This window comes from Folsomia candida, unplaced genomic scaffold (assembly GCF_002217175.1).
Source record: "Folsomia candida strain VU population unplaced genomic scaffold, ASM221717v1 Fcan01_Sc032, whole genome shotgun sequence".
In the NCBI taxonomy this organism is placed as follows: Eukaryota; Metazoa; Arthropoda; class Collembola; order Entomobryomorpha; family Isotomidae; genus Folsomia; species Folsomia candida.
Window position 1 is genome coordinate 1,246,004 of NW_019091224.1, and position 18,547 is coordinate 1,264,550.

Genomic DNA, 18,547 nt, shown 5'->3' on the forward strand with positions numbered 1-18,547 from the left:
GTCCGATAGCTCCAAAAAATTGGTAGGATCCTCCCCCTGGGTCATATGTATGAAACTGCAAACCTATCTCGATTTTTACAATGTGTTTTCACGTTATCATTCCAACGGACAGACAGACGGACGGACGGACAGACTGACAGACCGGAACATCATTCACATAACGGTAGCTGAATCCACTTAGTAAAGCTTTACTCTATTTCGAAAATTACGTTACTTTAAAAATAAAATGATGATTGTCAAGTTTAATTTTTTTCGAAATTTTGATTTTTTTTTATTTGAAAGTCGGAATTTCTACTAAATTCCAAAAACCCATCTCGGCATAGATGCAAGGAGTACATAAAAAAATATTTTGTAATTTCATCAACCCGTTCCAGAGATAAGTGGTGCCCTACGACTACCATTTTAAACTACATAAAGTCTCAGAACTCCCCAGGGATAATTTCGGCGCGAAAAATTTTCCGCAAATCATGTTCTTTCCACAAGGTGAACATAATGAAACACTTTAATTACACTTTTGAAATACTTGTTAGACACCCTTGTCGAGTCCCATAATTCTTACTTTTATGCAACATTTAAATATTTTGTTACTTTTGTATATGATAAATGCATTGATCAATTTCAGAAAAGGTAAACATGGAAAACGAGTCTTATTCTCGTCGGGAGGAACTGGATAACCATTCCCCACCCTCAAAGTCGCCAACCGAAAATGATGTTACGAGTTCAGATGAGGTCGGATTTAATGAACTCAGTAAATTATCCAGCATATAAATGTAAAAATGTATCTGTAAATTTCAGTTAAGGTTTTCAAAAATTTACGTCGTTATTCTCGTTCGAAAGCCCATACTCATCCGTCACGACCACCGTCGCAATCTCCACCACCACCACTTACGAGTTGGACAGGGTAAGTCGGTGATGGTTTTGCAAAAGGAGGTGAGTAGCAATATCTGCATAATCGTCCTCCAGTTTCATGTCTAAATTAACTACTATTTTTGTATTTTCGGTGAAAACTTTAGTGAAACCACGTGAGACTTATTCACGTGATTCACAAATGAAGACACCCAAGACTCTGTCCCCCACCCCCCGATTCCCGACTGTACAATCCTCCTCAAATATGCCGATAGAAGATCCAGATGCGAGTTTAGGGGAATTTAACTCTTGTTCGTAATTATCCCGTCTACATATATGAACATTTTAATGTGCAAATAATTAAAATGGTTTTATATATTATCAGATAATGTTCAACATAACGACGACTCTGTATCCTCTTCTCCTCGTCGCGTAAAGTCAACATCATTAAAGAGTTAGTTATGCATAAATCCTTTGTTCACAATGATTTACGAGGAGTTTCGGGTACAAATTGTTTAACCATGTTTTGAAAATGTCCATATAAATTATGTACATTCTACCTCCTCTTCCTCTCGGCGTGCAGATTCGGCGAAAAAACATAATTTTTTCGCCATCAATATACTACCCAACGCACAACCCCCCGCAAAAATGACGACTGAATCTGAAGACAAATCTTTAGGTGATTTGTTTGGTTCTTCCTGAAATACTCTAAACTAGAAAATAATAAACCCTCCAAACGAATATAAAAAAGTAGCGTCAGCGTGGTCAGTTTCCTTTCCTAAATTTCCTTTTCTTTCCTAAGTTTCCTTCCTTTCCTAAGTTTCCTTTAAAATGACTCCCCATATGAAAATTAAGTGTTTCTTGACCCAATGACCCCGACGACGACGTCAAAGGTCAAAAATATTGTCGTCGTTGAATTCGTGGCGAAATTTCCTATAAAATGACTCCCCATATGAAAATTAAGTGTTGTTTGACCCAATGACCCCGACGACGACGTCAAAAGTCAAAAATATTGGCGTCGTTGAATTCGTGGCGAAATTTCCTTTAAAATGACTCCCCATATGAAAATTAAGCGTTTTTTGACCCCATGACCCCAACGACGAGGTCAAAGGTCAAAAATATTGACGCCGTTGAATTCGTGGCGAAATTTCCTTTAAAATGACACCCCATATGAAAATTAAGGTTAAATGTAAGTTTCGACCACACCCGTGGTCCGATTGACCCCATTATCGAACTCGACCGAGAACTAAAAATTAGAAGCACAATGGCGAAAACCGCATTTGATTTCATCAAGGGGTTCTGGAGATATCCTGCTTACGGACGGACAGACGGACAGACGGACAGACGGACGGACAAAACGATCACAATAAGTAGCTGACGCTACTTAATTATGTGTGCGACTAATATAGCTGTTTTGAATGTTACAGGTAATGTTCCTTCTTCGTCATCCTCTCCTCGGTCACGATCACTGACACAGACCTCCTCGTCCTGTTCTTCTCGTCAGGCTGAACCGAAGAAAAAGACTTTTTCCCCAATCACCCAATTAGTGACTCCACATTCCCCCTCAAAGATGACGATTGGGAATGAAGATCAGAGTTCAGGTGCGTGCGTTTATTAAGGGGTGAAAACCCCTTTATGGGAATGTCTTGTCTGTCCGTCCGTCCGTCTGTCCGTCCGTCCGTCCGTATCCACGATAACTTTAGAACGGATGCGAATTTCGAGATGCGGTTTTCGCCAAAGTATTTCTAATTTTTGAAGTACGGATGAGTTCGAAGATGGGTGTTGTAGGTATTAAGGTCACGGCGCCATGGCGACGACGCCGTGTCGAATAGGTGTCGAATTTTTTGTTTCGACGGTTTTAGACGTATTTGTGGGCGGGGATTTCAAAAATCGACATCATTTCGGCGTGCCATGACCGTGTGACCGTGTTGACCACGCCACATGTCGACAAATTGAATTATGCCATGTGGGGTGTCTATCGAGTGGTATAGTCGTGTACGTTCAAAGTACGCGGGAGTTATGTCGAAACGGGGCGAAATTATACGGGGGGTAATGTGAGACAATTGGGAAAAACGACGGGAAAGTATTAGAAGACGATGTGGGTGTCCCACAAGGACATTTACGTGTGTTTTCACCCCTTTGCTACATTTCGTTTGCAAAGGTTTATTATGTATTGGCTTTTTCCTGTACTTTTGTCTGTCTAAATTGATAAAGAGTTTAAGGTGCGACTAATTTTTATATGTGTATACTTTATTTCAGGCAATGACGACATAATTGTACAAGACAATTCCCTTTCAAATTACTCCTCGTTATACTCTTCACCAGCCGAGATGTTCACCGGAGATGAAAGTGATGGTTCCGGTGAGTAAAACATCGTTAACTTATGATTTAGAGCTTGAGAATTTATTGGTTCTGTAATTTTATTAATTATTTAATTCACTTGCAGATAAGGATGGAAACGATCTCGATTCCTCTTCCTCCTCATCCCTTCAAGTGGAACCAAATGAGAACAAGACTACTTTGTCCTCCATCCCCCATTTAGTGATTCCACATTCTCCTTCGAAAGTGACGAGTTAAAATGAAGCACGAAGTTTACGTGAGTTATATTGTATTTGCTTTTCTCATAATTTTTGCATGAGAAAATTTATACACATTTTAATTGTTGCTTGTCTTTTCAGATAATGAGCAAACTGATTACGACGACGACTCGTCTCCAAAGAAAATATAGGATTGGATAATTTTAATTAAATATTTTGATTTTCGCCATAAACTTTTCGCCACGTTTAAAGTAGATATAATTTTTACTTAACACGAAGTTTAAACTCGGAATATGTATATGTAACCATTTAAGTATTGAAATATTGAACATAATTTTCAATGGCACATGTATTTGCCATGTCTTATGGTTATCGAGATGTCTCGCTGAGATTTGAGATGAGACGAGATGAGACCGAGATGAGACAACTACCGTCTCATCTCGTCTCGGTTTGGATGTCTCGGTAAGGATTCGAGATGAGATGAGATGGCCCGTCTCATCTCATCTCATGGGAAGCCCTAATTGCATATATTGCATATATTGCATATATGACAGACTTTGTGAGTTTGTACTTTTGTCACCTTGTATAAACTAAATATCTCTACTAGATCAAATCACTAAATTATTATTCCTGACATTCATACTTCAATTACTCTTGTAGAATACCATACTTTTCGTCAACGTTGATATGAAGACTGGAATCTGTTTCATGCCACTTTGTTCAGGAATCAAAGACGAATATGATTGGTAGTCAGACGCAACCTGAAAAAAAGCATGTTGTGTTATGCAACTATTATACGCATTGTAGATATATACAAGATGGATACCTTTCGGTTTACTGCAGTCATAATAGTTAGCAAGTCTTTTGAAATTACGCCCTTGTTGACCACCTTAGCAAATGAGTCGATGAACCAGGATCCTGTGGATTCAATTCTAAAAGAACAGTAATCTTTTCATGTAAATTAGTAGTATCTTAAAATTCTTATGAATAGTAATTACAAATTTGCTCATATTTGTTACCCGGGAGCGAGCTTGAAGCAATCAAGAAATCGGCTGAATTCGGAATTTTGTACATCTTTGGTTTTATATTTTCAGAATCACCAGTATCTGAGCAGAGAAAGAACCAATCCCCCGCCTATTAACACTCTCGAATAGCATAAAATATACATCATTATACGGAGTGATCACCTACCATTGTATTGTTCATCTTGTTGGTTTAAACGCTTTTCATTTTGACTAGCCGATTTCTTGCGCTTCTTTTGAGCCGGAACATTGGCTGGCCGCAAGATTGTCCCCCTATCCATCTTGGATCCCTGGCACGCCTTTCGATGAATGTTAAAGTGTGTTGAGTAAAAATGTCGTAATTTAAAAACATTAAACTCAAATTATTTTATTCAATTCTGCACAAGGGAAAACATGATTGAACATTTAAATGTCATATCATCCACCTTTGTTCTTTTTTCCCCCATCCATACCTGCACAAGAAAGACTTTGGGCTCGCCTGCCAAGGTGAAGCATTTATTGGCTTTGAAGGAATCCCAGAGCATTTCAGGCTTGTATGCCATGTCTTTTGCGTAAATTATATTCCGGTCCCCATGTGGAAACGGCTATAAGAAAGCAGTCTTGTGTTGAATGGTCTCGCTTCACCTCTGCAAATGTTTATACATGTAGCAAATATCAACGGACTGGAACGTTAAGTTAATTAATTTATAGTACACGTGCCTGCTTGGATAACGTCATAAATTTCAGATTACTTAAGGTCTCGGTAGTGTTTAACGACGAAACTCAATTGTCTGCAAGTGTCTTTGAGATTTATAGTGTGATTTACAACTCCCTTCCGTTTTTCAAGTCGTAGTGATTTAGCAAATACCTGGGTAAAAAATACATTTTTGTCATTACTTGTTGTTATCGTCGTCCTCGTATAACATACCCTACCTTGTGAGTAAATATTAACGCTCTCCCTCGTTGAGGGTGAGCCATATTATACTCATCGTTCTCCGTATTCTCAGAATGGATAACCTTTGTCGATGGAATCTTTTTTTCACCTGAAATTGAAATACACTCAGGAGCTTGCAAATTTTCACTCTTATGTAAGACTTAAGACTGGTTTTGTCAATCACAATTTGTGTTACCTGCGCTTCCGCGACTCAGGTTTGTCATCAGAGTTTTTAAGAGATAAAGGGGTGGTCTTGTTGGTGTTTTCCTCCATCGTCAATAAGTGAGCACTGTATATTTGTTTTGCGTTTATACAAAATAAACCAGTTTTGCGGGAAAAAGTATTTTGGCTTCCTAGTTCCTAATTATTATGTATTAATTAATCATTGTGTAATTAGAATTGTATAATTAAATATTACACTTTCGTTCGTTTGTTATGATCTTATTCCCACAAGGTCACTTTTCCTATTAACCCTGACTATCAGCTGGTTCTCTCTCACACACTTTCTCTTTCTTCTAAATCAGCCTGAATACGATTCACAGCATTCCAGGTGGCGGGTTGCATGCATCCATTGTGTATCTTTTTTTGTTTACGCATTCCTGCTACTTGTACTATTTCTGTTCATTTTAACATTTGGGGTGTATAAAACTAAATAGATGCAATAATCTGAGTTTTCCTTAACAAAAATTAATATATTACATTATTATATTATATTATATTATATTGTACAGATTCATTGATAAAGTCCAAAAAAGTAGAACAGAGTAAGAATTATTCGATTCGACAAGGAGATCCACCAACTATTTCAAAAGTGGAAACTACTGGCTTTATTATGTCCCTAATGTTGAATGTATATGATTTTGAGTAAAATTTTGGCGGTCGAAATTTTCCCTGGGGGATTATGAGACCATTGAGTATTGAAAGTGTGGTACATTGGGCACAGCTTATCTGTGGAACGGGTGGATGAAATTTCAAAAACTTTTTTTTGTTACCTTGTTTGGGTCAATACCCCGAGGTGTTTTTCGAATTGAGTCGAAATTCCAACTATTAAAGGTTTTTTGCAATGGCGCAAAAATTTGTTTTTCGATATGACGAAAAATATATGGCCAAATGTTGCTCGGTTCGATCTGCGCCGATTTTTGCTATTTTGTACATCTTTGGCAGTAGTACAATACCTAAGTCACTCTTTAAGTCGAAATCGACCTGCGTGACCTTGTTTCGAAGGTCAAAAGGTCAGGAAGTCAGAGGTTGCAGAACCCCATAAATGGGATATCGTTTGAAATGGCTTGGCGAGGGGATTGAGAATATAAATACTTTGTGGGGTCTGGGACCACCCCCGGCAAACACAGAGACAATTCCGGAGCAGCCAGAAATTAACAAAGCAGCAGATTAGGAGCTAAAAATCGAAGTAAATTTGAGAAACTCAAAAAGTTTTTCTGTCTGTAAAACCGTTCCCCTTAAATTTCTGCATTTTGCGAGTTTAACATAATGGACAACATCTTTTTGGGACAGGTGGATAAAATCATAAAATTGTTCACATTGTTACACTCGTTACATCTACTTATACATGAAGGTGTTTTATGAAATGTGTAGATTTCAAATTTCAGGTGCGAAAGCATCAACCACATGCAGAAAATTTAATCACTTTTTAAATGATGGAAGTAATGAGAAATGAAATTTGAATGAACAATGTTCATTGAACATATAGAAATTGAATGTGCGAATTGAAGACGATCCACGCTTAATCCCACAGTGCCCCTAAATTATCATAGTTCCCCAATCCGCGAATTTGGAACGCAAGTAAAGTTGATGGGAACACCAGAAAACAAATTTGTCCTGAGAAAATGTTTGCAATTGTTGTTAATTAAAGTTGACCAACCTCATCGTTGCAAGCTCCAAAAATATTGTCAATAAGTGATCCCGCCTATGTAGGTAAGCTTGTCGATTACAACGTCAGTTTTTTTGTAGCATTTAGTACTTAAAAATTAATTTTCCATCCCACTTTCGAGTTTATATTTTTGTAATGTTGTCGGTGTGTCTGAATCTTGTTTGGAATAACATCTACATACATAACTTAACGAAATTGATGTTATTCATCAAAATATTTATTACCGAATAACTGTGTTCATCTTGGTTTTGTTTTCAGTAATTGAAATATGCCGAGACGAAGTCGTTCGTTGAAATGTTGTGCACCATTTGGAGCACACATTCATGGAGCAAAGAAGATCGTCGGGATCCGAAATTTGAAAGCTGAGGCAATGACCAAACTAAGACTTTTGTTACCGGAAGCTGATGTGACGGAGATCGTCAGCATTTGTCTAGCTTGCAAAAAAGAGTTAGATAAGCAGTTTGACCATAAATTTCTTCCATCCATTGATTTAACGAGAACTTCACTTCAGACCACCATAACAAATCGGTTTGGTCGAGCGTCCCCAATTTCTGTCGCGGCTGTTCAAGTTAACGTCGATGTGGACCAATTAGCTTCAGTTATCGTATGTATAATTTGAAACTTGAACTTGATTTTAGGTTACATAATAATTAACGTCCATTTTTTATCTTTAGACCCTTTCCTACATAATAAATGCATACAAAAAAGGGTCTAATTTTAAAAAATGAACAATAACTAGTTGCATTTTTTCATGGTGGTTTTTCTATTGCAGGTCACCTCTACTGGGTCTACTACTAGAAAAACCAGTCTCGACCCATCTGATTATGGTTTGCCAATTTTTACGGACGCAACTGATATGGACCATTCAAATGTATCCACCAATCCACCCATCGTCAGTTCATCTTCACCTGATATTGCAACTTATCCTCATTCATCCCCATCCTCTATTATTTCATCGTGTGTGTCAGAAGGGAGTGTGTTCATGGATAGTCGAACGTCAAAAGAACAAGCCAACAAAATCTTTGCAGCAGCAGGTGTGTCACCATTTGACCGTAAAAGAAGGAAATCTCGGAGATATCTGTCAAAAAAGTTAGCCGTCACAGGTCTCAATTTATCAAAACTTCTTCTCTCTGCGTCCAAGCTTGATGTTCAGCCATCGGCATTGAGACAACAAGACTGTTCCCATTGCGAGCAGCTGGTTGCAGGCTTGGTTCAACAATTTCCAAATTTGCCGGACAAGAAAGAGAAGTATCGTCTTCTTACATGTACACCGAAATTATTACATGCCAACGACGTAGTGGACAAGTTCAACTGCAGCAAATACATGGGACGTGTTGCTGTTAATATTAGGAACACGTTAGGCCCCTTCTCACACCCAAACTACAAGGAGGTTGGACACTACAAGATAACAGAAGATTTGATTTCAAAGATTCATGAGTTTTACCTGCGATCGGACAATGGAAGGATTATGCCTGGTATGCGGGACACGGTGAAAGTTTGGGATGTGAATATTAAGGTGAAGGTTGCTCGTGCCAAACATGAAATGCTTACTAGCCAGACGGATCTGTACCTTGAGTTTTGCAAAGAATTTCCAGACATAGATATTTCCCTCTCAAGTTTCGCAATTCATAAACCGAAGCAATGTCGGTGGCCGGGGAAAAAAGGGTTTCAGAAAACGTGTCTGTGTGTCCATCATCAGAACTTTCATCTTTTATTGAACGCCCTGAAAGTTTCAACTACGTCGGCAACTTTTCTCGAGCAAGTTCTCTGTTCCCCGAGCACAGAAGAGTGTTATCAGCAGATGTGCTCTGAATGCCCTTCGTCAGAAAAAATTAAAAATGCCATCAAGTTGTTATCACGGGATCAGTCGTTGCCGACAGGTAGTTTTGGGCGTCATTCCCCTTCATCTTTGAACAGTGACAGTGTTCAAAGTGATGACGAAGATGACGATGAAGAAATCAAATACCATCAATGGTCTAGTGAAGGTCCCGCCGACCTTAGACAAATAGTGGGTACTAAAGACGAAGTATTTGACCTAATCAAATCCAAGATTCCTGCCTTTGCCCGTCACCACTATATTCTAAGGAAACAGAACGAGTTTTTCCAGCATCTTAAAGTGAAATGTACAAATGAAAACTCAATGATAGTTCACGTTGATTTTGCTGAAAACTATTCATTCGTGATTGGTGAAGAAATTCAAGGTTACCATTGGACAAATAACCAGATGACGATCCATCCATTCCACTGCACTTGGGCTGATGAAAACCGGGAACTTCGAAAAAAACTTTTATGGTTTTGAGCGATTGTTTGCAACACAACGCCACAGTTATCGAAGCCTTTCGCAAGCGATTTATGAAATGGATAAAGCAACGCCACCCCGACCTGAAGAAAATTTACTGGGTCTCCGATGGGACAGGGGCTCAATATAAAAATTACAAAAATTTTGCTAATATTATGGGGTATGAAGCCGAGTACGGAATCCAATGCGAAATGCACTTTACAGTTAGTTACCATGGGAAATCAGAGTGCGATGCTGCATGTGCGGTTCTCAAGTGCTGCCTAAGAAGGGCGAGCATTAGGGACAGGAAGCTGATCACAAATGTGCTTGAACCTTATGCTTACTGCCGAGACAACCTGCAGAACTACGACCACGAGTACTGTTTGGTGCTTAAAGAAGTAGATGAACTTTCACCCGGCTTGGACGAAATCTATTCCCGTTTCAAAACGCTTCCAGGTACAAGAAACTATCACTCCTTCATCCCTACGTCGGAAAACACTATCGAAACGAGATTGTACTCCTTGGCAGAAGAAAGAAAAAATCACAATTTTTCTGTCCGACAGCAAAAAGCTACAGGTCCATCACCAACTAGTGATCTTGTTCCACCGGCGCCGGTAAATTTAGCAACGAATTGTCGGGAGGGAGGCTACATTGCATTCGTTACTCGCTGTTCCATGCTGCTTGGATTAATTACCAAAATAAACGAAGAGGAAAAAACTGTTCAATTAATTCCGATGGTGCGAAGTGGAAAGGGAAATAGTTTCAAATGGACCTTAGGTAATGACGAAATTATTGTTGCTCCAGATGACATACTAGCCAGTGTTTCCCCACCTACCACACGATCTGGGACGATCTACAAGCTGCAGAAAGACGATTACACTGTAGTTCAAAACCTAAACTCACAACGAAAGCGATCTATTCCATAAATTTGTTAGCAAATTTGAATGCTTTATTAATTCTAGTTACGGTATATGCTAAAAATTCACTACTAAATATAACAAAACACTTCGAATTTTTTAATTTGCTACTTGTCTTAAATACTATAGTACAGTTGGAACGTTATTCGAATAATAAAATAATTTGGTAAATTATAATTTTGTGGTCGAAGTTTGAAATTTGTACGCATTTCATAAAACACCTTCATGTATAAGTAGATGTAACGAGTGTAACAATGTGAACAATTTTATGATTTTATCCACCTGTCCCAAAAAGATGTTGTCCATTATGTTAAACTCGCAAAATGCAGAAATTTAAGGGGAACGGTTTTACAGACAGAAAAACTTTTTGAGTTTCTCAAATTTACTTCGATTTTTAGCTCCTAATCTGCTGCTTTGTTAATTTCTGGCTGCTCCGGAATTGTCTCTGTGTTTGCCGGGGGTGGTCCCAGACCCCACAAAGTATTTATATTCTCAATCCCCTCGCCAAGCCATTTCAAACGATATCCCATTTATGGGGTTCTGCAACCTCTGACTTCCTGACCTTTTGACCTTCGAAACAAGGTCACGCAGGTCGATTTCGACTTAAAGAGTGACTTAGGTATTGTACTACTGCCAAAGATGTACAAAATAGCAAAAATCGGCGCAGATCGAACCGAGCAACATTTGGCCATATATTTTTCGTCATATCGAAAAACAAATTTTTGCGCCATTGCAAAAAACCTTTAATAGTTGGAATTTCGACTCAATTCGAAAAACACCTCGGGGTATTGACCCAAACAAGGTAACAAAAAAAAGTTTTTGAAATTTCATCCACCCGTTCCACAGATAAGCTGTGCCCAATGTACCACACTTTCAATACTCAATGGTCTCATAATCCCCAGGGAAAATTTCGACCGCCAAAATTTTACTCAAAATCATATACATTCAACATTAGGGACATAATAAAGCCAGTAGTTTCCACTTTTGAAATAGTTGGTGGATCTCCTTGTCGAATCGAATAATTCTTACTCAATAAGTAGAGGCATTTTCGTTTTTTTTTTAACAATGAGGAGGGTAACATGAGACGCTTGAGTTATGGCCAAACAATGACCTGCGTTTCCCATCAAAAAATATTCCTCCCGACAATTGTGTGCACTTTTGTTGACTGAAAATTTTATTAACAATATTAGTTGATGAAGAGCTACACAATCGTTGGGAGAATTATGTTTTGGGTTTGGGGGAATTTGAGATGTTTTTGCAAAAAACGATACATTTTCTTAAAAAACTGCCCTTCTGACAATTGCGTGGACTTGTATGACATGTGAATCGGTAGATTATTAGTTGAGGAAGAGATTCGCATGTCATACAAGTCCAAACAATTGCTAGGAGGATTATGCTTTAGGGGATTTTGAGATTTTTTTGACAAAAAATTCCGCGAAAGCATAATCCCTCTGACCATTGTGTAGCTCCTCATCAACTAATATTGTTAATAAAATTTTCAGTCAACAAAAGTGTACACAATTGTCGGGAGGAATATTTTTTGATGGGAAACGCAGGTCATTGTTTGACCATAACTCAAGCGTCTCATGTTACCCTCCTCATTGTTAAAAAAAAAACGAAAATGCCTCTACTTATTATTACCGGGCACGAGACAAAGGCATTCCACTTAACGTTTACCCATTCGACCCAAGCGTAACTTTTAGTGTCACAAGCCCCGTCCCAAATAACAGATCTCTAAACTTAACGAGTTTCGTTCAATTCGTATTGATTTGATTTGTAGAATAATTAGATGCTCTTAACAACACAGGTAAAATACTATAATATGTTCATGTACAATAAGCTCATAAGTTCTTGGATTGATGATGAAGGCGAATAGAATGGATAAATTAACGACAAACGGGGAAAGCGACCATGAAAACAAATTTTGGAGAACAGGTCGGTAAGATAACCTGACCTTTTTTAATTGGAATTTAATATAGATAAAACTTACTTGTATCCCCAATAATACAGACTCGACAACAATACACCAAATAACGCCATCCCACCGGTGGACATTGACGCAGATGAGTGCAACATGAGTCATCCTAAACGAGGCAGAGCTTTGATCTTTATTCAGGAGGTACGGGATGTGTTGAAAACCAAGAGTTGAAAGTTTTAGTTTGTAGTAGGAAGAATAAAGCTAATCAGACTGCTACGCAGAAATTTGATGAATGTCTTGAGCTGGATAAACGACCAGGAGCCAGCAAGGACGCTGATAACTTGATGGAGGCATGTGAGAAACTCAGGTTCAAAGTAAAAGAATTTAAAAATTATCGATATGAGCAAATTTCTAAAGAGATCCAAAGAGGTGCGGAAACAATTGATTCATAAATTTAAAACAATAGGGCTTATATTGTTCATCATGTCCTTCAAAAATTATAGAAGTGTCAAGGGACCATTCATATGAAGATGGGTTGTTGGTGGCGGTGTCAACACACGGAAATAAAAGAGAAATCTATGCCAAGGACAAAGGGTATAAGCGAGAGATGTTATTCCTCTAAGGCGGATAAATGCATAAGTTTGGCTGGGAAACCCAAGATCTTTATCATCGAGGTATGTCGAAAAATCTAGACGATGCCATTACTACAATTTGATTAACTTTGTTCCTAAACATATAACTATTGTTACGGCCGGGGCTTATCAACTTCAGAATTATCTTCTCGTGATAACTGGTTTTCTGGTGATCTGACCTCGTGCCGTAATGAAACTTATACCTAGACTTGACTTGGACTTCTTGGACTTATTCGTAGACTTATTGGACTTTATACTGGACTTATGCGTAGACTTATTGGACTTTATACTGGACTTATGCGTAGACTTATTGGACTTTATACTGGACTTGGACTTGAACTGGACTTGGGCTTGACTAAAGCTGGCCTAAATCTTGCCAAAAATGCTCTATCCAGCTTGAAGTAAGGTAGACGCAAATAAATAACTAAAAAACTTTTAATTAAACTCTTTCTGTTAATTAATTTTAGTATTTATTCGAATATTTGACGACTACAAAAAGTGGAGCTTCTTACTTGCTCTCTTACTACTTACTTACTTCGCACTCTATCTCACACTCACTCTGACAACGACAAAGGAGACGCTCTTTTCATACCTCCTTTCCCACCCAGTCATCACCATGGCAACGGCCACCTCTTCATGGGGCAATTGCACACTTACATTCATACTTATACTTAAATACTTAACCAAATTATCATCTAAAATTGCATGAAATTTATACGTAAAATTATTCATTATTAAACTTATGCCTCGCCGTGACATTCTTATGCTTAATTCTTAACTAAATAATTTTATAAAAACTACAGGGACTTTTACGCATAAATTAACCATTATTAAACTTATGCCTCGCCGCAACAACTATGATTTTGTAATAAATAAAAAAGCGGCATAAGATTATTATGTCCAAATAGGCTTGTCAAGGATTAAAGACGGACAATGGAACATTGTTGGGTGCAGCCGAGCACCAGGGTTCCAAACAAGTTCAAAAATCAATAAATCAGGAAGCAACAACAGGAACAGTGCGAGACACAACTAACGGTAGGCAGTAATTCCTGAATATCAATCAACTTGAACCGTCCAATTCATATGACTTATTTTGTTGATGATTACCTTTGCATGTTTCATCGTCTGTTGTCTCAGGTATAGTAAGTTCCCAGAATGAAAAAAGTTACAAAATTCAGAACTTGTTGGATTTTCTTGTTGCACTCTGTTCCGTACCAGGTAATATTGCATTAAGTAGAACAGTTTGTAAATTATTCAAAGAGTCAAAATAACTCTACGTTTATCATAATTCCATGTTAAAGGACATTGTGCATGGGGCAATGCTACCAGGGGATCATGGTTTATTCATGCATTTTCCAAAGTAGTGAAAAAATGGTCCGACTCGAAAGACCTACTGTCGATGATGACTGAAGTCAATGGGAAAGTATATTGTACATTATTATTTAATCAACACGTTTTATGCCATCTCGATACATTAATATCATGAAAATATGTTTTGTATAGGTGGCATTCCACTATGAATCGAAATCATCTCAACCCGACATCAATGGTATGAAACAAATGCCAGTGATAAATTCAACCATGTCGTATTCCACAAGAAATAAGAAGCGACAATCAGCATTATTTTGAATGAATAATTATTTACAACAAAATTACGACGTATTTCTAGTTATTAAGTAGCTTCAGCTACTTTATGTGAAGACTTTGTCTGTCTGTCTGTCTGTCTGTCTGTCTGTCTGTCTGTCAGCAGGATATCAGGAGAACGGATCGAGATAATCGAAATTGGTTTTCGCCATCATACATAGGACCCCAGGGGGAGGATCCTATCAACTTTTGGGGGCAACCGGACCACACCCCCTTTGGCGACAGGGGGTGTGGTCGGGGCAAAATGAGATTTTTAGTGCAATTTAATCTATAGGTGAAATAGAGTAAAATTATGTGTTCCGGAGTTGTGCCACACCCCCTCGGCGCCAGGGGGTGTGGCTGGGGCAAAATGAGATTTTTAGTGCAATTTAATCTATGGGTAAAATTAGGTGAAATTGAGTGAAATTAAATGAAATTAAGTGAAATTAAGTGAAATTGAGTGTTTCCCCGATTTTGCCGCACCCCTTCGGCGCCAGCGGGTGTGGTTGGGGCAAAATGAGATTTTTAGTGCAATTTAATCTATAGGTGAAATAGAGTAAAATTATGTGTTCCGGAGTTGTGCCACACCCCCTAGGCGCCAGGGGTGTGGTTGGGGCAAAATGAGATTTTTATAAAAAATTAATCTATAGATGAAATAGAGTGAAATTAAGTGTTCCCGAGTTGTTCCACACCCCCTCGTCGCCAGGGGGTGTGGTCGGGGCAAAATGAGATTTTTACAAAAAATTAATCTATAGGTGAAATAGAGTGAAATTAAGTGTTCCCGAGTTGTGGTGGGACCGTTTGGGGTGAAGTACGTCTGAAGCTACTTCCGTATGCGCGTTTGCGACGGTTTATTTCCATTCATGTCAGTCAGGCGTTAAAATGTAATCGACACTGTAGTATAACGATAAAATATGTTCTGACTAGTGTGCCGCTGCAAATTAGGTGAGGTAACAAAGAACTACAAATTATAAATTGCACAAGTGATATTTACATGTACTATTAATGTCGTGAGTAGTATATACCTACTGATTTAGAATAATTTAAATGAACATATTCATGTCATTATTTGTAACCTCCAGTAACTGATGACGAAAAAAAAAATAATAATATGATTAAGCGAACCAGTATAATTAGTCAATATTAATGTTGAGACATAAATACATTTTGCTACAGGTTTATGTTGTCAAATTTTATGTCTGTTTTTATGGAATAAAGTTCACACTCGGCATTGACATTTTTTTTGATATTCATGTGCATACAGTTTATTCATTTCATCTGCACAAAAACGAAAATATTTATATTAATAAGTTACATCGTAACGTCGTTTACTCAAGAATGTAGATTGCAACATTTTAAAAATGTAATTACTCGAAACCCTTACAATTCATGGCGTTAAGTAAAACTCTGGTAATAACGTGAATACTTTGTACACAGTCTCCATAAAATTTGGGATTATTGGCTCCATCATTGTTTTACAAATTGCATTGTTGTGTTGAGATTTCCTATGGTCCGAAAATACTTCATCTCGGCGTAAAGTTTTGCATATAGATGCTAGCAGAACGACAGTGTGACGTTCTGTCAGTAGCTTGCCCTTTCCTCTGCCTACTTGTTAACAGCTCCTTCCCAAAACAGCAAGTGGCGACTTGACAATCACCTCTTTTCGTGACCTTTTTACATCTTTTCACCCTTCAGTTACAATTGTTTAGTCTAGTGTTAGAATTGATAACTTATAATTAGCTGTTTTTCGTAAGTGTTTAAGCGTGTTTACAAACTGTGTACAACTTCTTTAGTTGCAAGTTTAGAGAAAAGAGTGGTTATGTTTTTTTCTTCTACTTGTTAATTACATCGACAACGATGCTAACCCGGATTTACATCCGATGGCCTACGGATGTTAAGGTCCATTCTATTCGTGACCAAAGCGGTCATGAATTTGAACTGCTTTTTGTGCCGGAGGACGGTTAGTTTATTGGAGTTATATTTTTTTGGGAAAACTGAATAGGTATAAAATTTCAAAATCTACCTACACCGCATTAGATCCGGACTCATCCCCTTCTCTCGTCGTTAGGAGACTTCTCGTCCCCAAAGGTTTCGATGTTAATAACATATTCTTGGAAGATCGCAGTTGGATCAGTGATAAGGCTCAAGTGGTGTCTCATGAAGGTGAAATACAAAATTAATCAATGGAGAGAGGTTTAAATTTGTATGATGTAAAGATGAAAATGTATGTATAGATTTTGAGCACATGAATGAAGAGGGATTCGAAGGAACATGTCGAATTGAAAGTCAGAAGTACATGAGGATGTTCAACGATGAATATTCACAGATAAAACTAGAGAAGGATAAAGATGGTAAGTTGCTATTCTAGGTTTTAAACAAACTAGATGAATTGATGCGGACAGTTATAAATAGTTCTAGTAGATTCAAAATGTTTTGTGCTCCGTAAATTTCATATAACGCGTTCTTATCAACTGCATTGAATGATAATGCAACATTAGTGTGGTTACAGTCGTATCTATTTTTTGTGACATGTATCTCGTGATATTTTGATGCTAGTAAATCTGTAGTTCACATAATATTGTAAAATACTGTCATGATTCAGGATTTGTTAAAGTTTAAAATAATAGGACTGGCAAAATATAACTAAACATTTCCATGCATGAAAATTTGTATTAACATCAGACAGGGCGAAGCTGGTATGCATGAAGAGCCATATCATCGATTACGACATATGACAAAAGAATCAGAGGTCCAAAATCCTGGCCGAAAACGGAAATCTTGCAGAAAAGCAAGGAAAATAAATTATCTAGAAGACTCAGAGTCAGAAGACGATACCGAAAAGCCATTGAATAAAAAGGGAAAATCTTATGCAAAGGATCAAAAAACTCGAAACAAAACTAATTGTTTAGAAGGAAACAATGCCTTCAAATCACTAGAAAGGTAACGACAATTCTATTGTTATACATGTTGTTCCACGCCGATGTTGAGAATATTAAACTTTTGTTTTTATCCATTTGCAGACTGGAAGTTCACCCTAAACAAGGTCAGGAAAAAGAACAACCATCAGACACGCCAGTTCGTAAAGACACAGTCAACAATACAAACGCACAACCGACAAGTTTCCTGAAGGGTAATATGATTAAACCTTGACGCTTGTGAAACCGATATGTCAACATTGTTTGTGATTAATGCATACGTAGGTACAGAGAAGTAATTCATAATTGCATAACACGAAAGACCACACTCGAATTGATACATAAATGCCGGATCTGTGGCAAGATGTTTGGGAGGATGAACGTTAGAAAAATACACGAAAAGCGACATATTAAACCCATCCCCGAACCAGTTCCCGTCTCACTTGAGGGATACTGAAATGCTGACTTCAATAATTTTGCACAGATAAAAAAATTTACCAATAATTATGATTTCTGGTACCAGGTACATGAATTTAAGTAGATGGGAAAAACCAAGGCCACCCGAGCACCTTGTGAAATACAGTTGTATATACTGCAAACAAGGATTCACAAGTGTCAATGGTGGAAAGCGAAACGAAAAATGTCATTTTCATTCTCGTAAAAAACGAACTAACGTAAGGGCGGCGCATGAAAAACGACATATTAAACCCATCCCCGAACCAGTTCCCGTCACACTTGAGGGGTACGGAAATGCTGACTTCAATAATTTTGCACAGATAAAACATTATACCAATAACTATGATTTGTGACACCAGGTACAGGAATTTAAAAAGATCGAACCAACCACGGCCACCTGAACACCTAGTGAAATACAATTGTATATATTGCAATCAAGGATTTACAAGTGTTAATGGTGGACAACAACACGAAAAATTCCATTTTCAGACCCCTAAAAAACGACCAACAGGAATAAGCTATAGGAAAAGGTTAACAGCAACCTCATCCCTCCAACCGTAAGATTAACCATGATCCATAAACTAAACTGTTTATGGATAATA

The 18,547-nt window shown here is 37.9% G+C and overlaps 1 pseudogene; it reads right to left on the minus strand.

The window, feature by feature from the left end:
• Nucleotides 1-4,027: 4,027 nt before the first annotated feature.
• On the minus strand, nt 4,028-5,542 carry LOC110860424 (annotated as a pseudogene).
• Nucleotides 5,543-18,547: the final 13,005 nt, after the last annotated feature.